We start from the raw sequence: 5,376 nt of genomic DNA, 5'->3' as shown, positions 1-5,376 counted from the left end.
AATTGGTTTGCTTTCTATTGGTTTCACTTCGTCCAGCGCGATCGCAGCAGAACTATATGCGTGTTATACCTTTGGGTGGTTCGTTCGCAATAATTACCACCAAACTTTAAAAAACGTGAACCATATGTATAATGATGATTATATCATATATTATATATATATTTATATATATTTTTTTTTATATATATAAATTATCAAGCATATATATATTTAATTCAATACTTAGTCACACACCGCACAGCACATTCCATTAATTATATGGCTTACATTATCATATATTTCTAATTCAACCATATATTATTCCGACAATATATTATTAAATATTTATGACATTTATTTGACATAAATATATTTATTGAATAATTACTATATATAATATTAGCCCAGCAGCGGTGTGCTAGCAAGCACTAATAGGCTGCATGGTTAGCAGTAATGTGAAGACATTCGGTACCATTATAGCGTGTATATATGAGGTTAGTTAGAGCTCCCAGATGATCAACTGTCAGTATACAACCTGTGTCGTTAGCGGATATATCGAGCCAGCCATTCAACTTTTTTTTTCATTTAGATATACGTATTCAATAGTTTTCATGCGTCGAGGAGTGTGATAGACCCGATATACGTTATGTCCGTAGTTGTCTGTATATCAGAGGTTGCCTGGGTGTATAGTGAAAACATTGTATGAACTTCATGTCTCTCTCACGTAAATCGTATTCAGGATTAGACAAAAAGAAACATAGCGTATGCAATATTTTTTGTCGACGTAACGTAACCCGATGTTATGTTTACGAACGAACTGGGTTCAGTATATCAAGAGCACGCAAACTTCACATGGTTCACACACACGTGCGCACGCACGCACGCACGCACGCATGCATACACGCTCGCACGCACGCAAACACAAGAGAGAGAGAGAGAGAGAGAGAGCGGGCACACACACGCACACACGCACGCACGCAAAACGCGCACGACGCACGCCACGCACGGCACGCTCCGTGGGCCAGAAAAAAGGGCAACTCAAAATTTTTAGGGGGGGGGTGTCGCACCCCCTGCACCCCCCCCCTGGATCCGCCCCTGCATGCGTTGTTGGGACGTGTAGGATATCGTCCGTAGTTCTTGTCTTTCACGTTAAACTTCTTTTTTCGCTGGATGAGTGGCCGGGGCGTTGTTGGGATGTGCAGGATATCGTCCGTAGTTCTTGTTTTCACGTTATTAAATTTATTTTTTCTCTTGAAAAGTGAACGTGGGTGACGTGTAGGATATTGTCCATGGAGTAATCGTCGCACATAGATGTTTATTAGTAATGCGCGCTCGTTCGTTCGCTGTATACACTGCTGGCTCGTTTGGTCACTGAACTGCTTTCTAGCGTTTCTGATATAACACACCCGCACCTGCCTTGGGAATCTGAGTGATGAGACCTATCAACATAGATGACGCATCGTTCGTCGGTTTTACCTAAAAGCTTGCCAGGGGTTGGTCGATGCAGGGCGCTCATGTAGAAATAAAATAATAAATGACGTTCGATTAAAGATGGCCCAATCGAATGTGATAGCGGGGAGGAACAGACTGTAGAACATGTCCTGGAATACCCCCTATTACCAGAGCTCTGTAGACCTGGAGACCTTGAGGCTTTCAACCACCGTGTCGGGTCCTGTGTGCTGCAGTGGCTAGGTCGAGTGTAGTGTAGTGAAGACCAAAAAGCATTATATGTATATATATACATATATATATATATATATATAATAATATATATATTATATATATTATATATAATATATATATAAATCTTTTATATTCTATCGTATCTATTTATGTTATCTGATTCATAGTTATACTATTGTATTCATAATGATAATATTATAGTCATGTATTAGTCTGCGTGTTTGCCCTGGGTACATTATATATATACGATAATATATATATAATATATATATATATATATATATATATATAGACGAGAGAGAAGAGAGAAGAGAGAGAGAGAAGAGAGAGAGAGAGAAGAGAGAAAGAGTAGAGAGAGAGAGAAAAGAAAGAGAGAGAGAGAGGGGGAGAAAGAGAAAGAGCGAGAGATTTATAATAGGCCTAATTCTCAAGGTCGGACGCAGTTGTCCCCGCGTGTTTCTCCTAAAAATCGAGTGAGTGAGTGAAGTGAGTGATGAGCGAGCGAGCGCACTGTATGGCGTCTCTCGTGTTTAACGGCGGATCTCCGCTTCGCCAAACGGCGGGCGGCAGCAGCACAAGCAGCAGCGGGCATGACTATTAATTCGAGGGCGTTGAGTCGATTTCTCCTCCTTTAAATTTTGTTCGGCTTGCGACAATCGCCCTGACGCTGTGTGAAGCGCGCGATATTTTTTTTTACATCCGCCGAATAAATATTGCGCAGCAGCGCCGCACGCAACGCACCTGAATAAGCGCAACTCGGAAACTTTATTAGAAACAAATTAAACGGAGCTTGCGCGCGTGCTTAATGACCCATAATTGGCTTCAAGTCATTAATTAAATACGGTGAGGTGTATAAAATGCGGCGGCCAACGTCAGCCTTAGAAGCCTCAGGAAGCAGTGTGTGAGGCAGGCTGGAATGCACGTGTTGTCGTGGTGAACGAGTGGTAGATGAGTGCATGTAAGTAAGTGAGACGGGAGATTGGAATATTAGCAGCCAAATCGAGCCGCAAAGGAGAATAAGGAGGACATCTATATGTATTCCGAATATGGGAGTAGATATTATTCGACGAGAAATTTTGTGTTAACGGTAAACTTAAGACAGTAAGAGCAATTGCGGTGCAATAAGATTAATGAAGAGAAAGGATGAAAGTCACAACCCCCTGCAAGGTAAGGCCGGTATGGTTGCCGGCTACGATGATGGCAGCAGACATCTTCCTAATTAAGACACAACATTGCCCAACGCCAAGGCCAACTCGGCCATTCTTGGCGCTGAGTACCCATTTATTATCGAACACAATATATTTCTCTGTCAGCATCAGCAAAATGCAAAATATTAAATGGGTTTATAATATGGAGTCGTAATTATAAAAATTTGGAGCGTCGGTCTTGTTGACTGTTTAAAGGCTATTCATGAATGTAATCAGAGAATGCTAGCCAGGATAATGACTGGTGAGTACGTGAGCGTGCGTAGCATGCGTGCGTGTGTGTGTGTGTGTGTGTGTGTGTGTGTGTGTGTGTGTGTGTGTGTGTGTCGCGCGGTGTATGTGTTTGTGTTTGTGTTCGTGTGTGGCGTGTATGCATACGTTTGAATGCTCGGCGTGCGTGCGTTGTTTGACTGGTCCGTGCGTATACGTGTGTATCGGCGTGTGGGCGTGGCTTTCGTTCGTAGTGTACGTGCGTTCGTGCGTGGTGCGTGCGCTGCGTGTATGCATGTGGTGCGCGCGCGTGTATATATATATATATATATAATATATATATTATGAGGGCGATGTGGCGATACAGTGTCATTACTATAAGTAACAACGAGCTAAATCGTAACTAAAGTATACTGAAGCACGCACCATGATCTGCGCGTGACGATGCTTGACGAAAGAGAGAAAAGCTGTTTACGATATACGGCTTAAAGCTTTGCCGTGCCACTCGGTCTGTTAAAAACGATCCAAAAAACAACTTATTGCGTTCTGCGTAAAATCCCACGGTACTTCATTCGGCAATTCACACTGTCATACTCTGCGTTTCGTGACGGATCTCAATTTGAATTTGAATGGCGAAGAACTGAGATGCTTGGTCAAGGCTTCGCTGGTACGCTATCTCACTCCTCGCGATAGTAAAGTAACTGCTTGCTAGTTTGTTAGTTACGGTGTTGTTGTTTAGCGTGTTTTACATTGTTAGTTACGTGTTTTGTTTTTGTTTAGTTTACGTGTATAAGTATAAGCGTACGTGCTTTCCCATTCTAAACTGCTAAATATTACTATATTAATTATTAATTATGATATATAAAAGCGTTACTGGCATGTAATGTCAAATAACAAATACATGTACTTGAATTTGACAGAATATATCAAGAAATAAGTGCGGGATAGACCAGTATAAGAACAGAATAGAGCGGAATTAAGGCGAGCTAAGAACTCAGTAACTAGCGTGTCGGCGATAGAATCCATGCTGAAATGCTGTCGCCTGACGAGAGAGAGCGAGTGATATATATATATATATATATATATATATATATAATATAAATATAGAGAAGAAGAGAGAGAGAGAGAGAGAGAGAGAGAGAGAGAGAGAGAGAAGAGAGAGCGCGAGGATAGAAAGAGAGGATAGAGAAAGAGAGAAGAAAAGAGCGAGCGAAAATAGTCGAGAGAGAAGCGAATAGCGAGGAAAGAGCCGGTTAGGAAAGCCGATATAGAGAGAGAGAGAGAGAGAGAGGAGAGACGAGATTGAGAGAGAGGACGAGAGGAGAGAGAGAGAGAGAGCGAGATGATATATAGAGAGGAGCGCGAGAGAGAGTAGATCGAGAAGAGAGGACGAGAGCAAGAGTGAGAGAGAGACCGAAAGAGAGAGCCGCGCGCAATATATATACATATAGAAGAGAGAAAGAGAAAGAAGAAGAGAGAGAGAGGGAGCGAGTGAGTGAGAGAGAGAGAAGCGTGTAACTTTAAATTACTAATTATGGCAGCTAGCCGTGGTGTGCCGTACAACCGAGGCTGCCCGCCTCGTATCCTGATGGAATCGTTGATCGAGTTTTTTCGCTGTCCGTTCCTTCCAGAGAAGCGGTTCCGAAATGTCCGGTGGGTAATTGTCCGGAGGGTATTTGTCTGGGGGGTGAATGGCATGGGGCGTAACTGTTCCGGGGGGTGATTGTCCTGGGGGTAATTGTCCGGGGGTAATTGTCCGGGGGTGATTGTCAGGGAGGTAATTGTCCGGGGGGTGAATGGCATGGGGAGTAATTGTCCGGGGGGTAATTGTTCGGGGGTAATTGTCCGGGGGGTGATTGTCCGGGGGTGATTGTCCGGGGGTATTTGTCCTAGAACCTGTTTCACACACCGCGCGTGCCGAGCTCTCAACTAAAACCTATACAGAATGTCTAGATCTGTCTGTCTATCTGGCGCTGTAGTATTTCTTCTTCAGTTTCGCCGCAAGTTCTGTCGCGAGTATTTCAGTAGCCGATTAGATTGCGGAACTCGAGATCTAGCTAGTGTCTGCCGAGTGCGTAAACCATAGAAATATATCACTATATATAGACACTAACAACACACAACAGTCTAACTAGTATATTTTTTATGGCATAAATTCTAGCTATACACCAGTGCGCGTACACACCAACCTAAGCACGCACACACGCGCGCACACACGCACGCACGGACGTACGGACGCGCGGACGGATGCGCACACATCAACCTAAGCACGCACACACGCGCGCACACACGCACGCAC

This window comes from Priapulus caudatus, unplaced genomic scaffold (genome assembly GCF_000485595.1).
Source record: "Priapulus caudatus unplaced genomic scaffold, Priapulus_caudatus-5.0.1 Scaffold4337, whole genome shotgun sequence".
In the NCBI taxonomy this organism is placed as follows: domain Eukaryota; kingdom Metazoa; phylum Priapulida; class Priapulimorpha; order Priapulimorphida; family Priapulidae; genus Priapulus; species Priapulus caudatus.
This window is presented reverse-complemented; position numbering follows the sequence as displayed.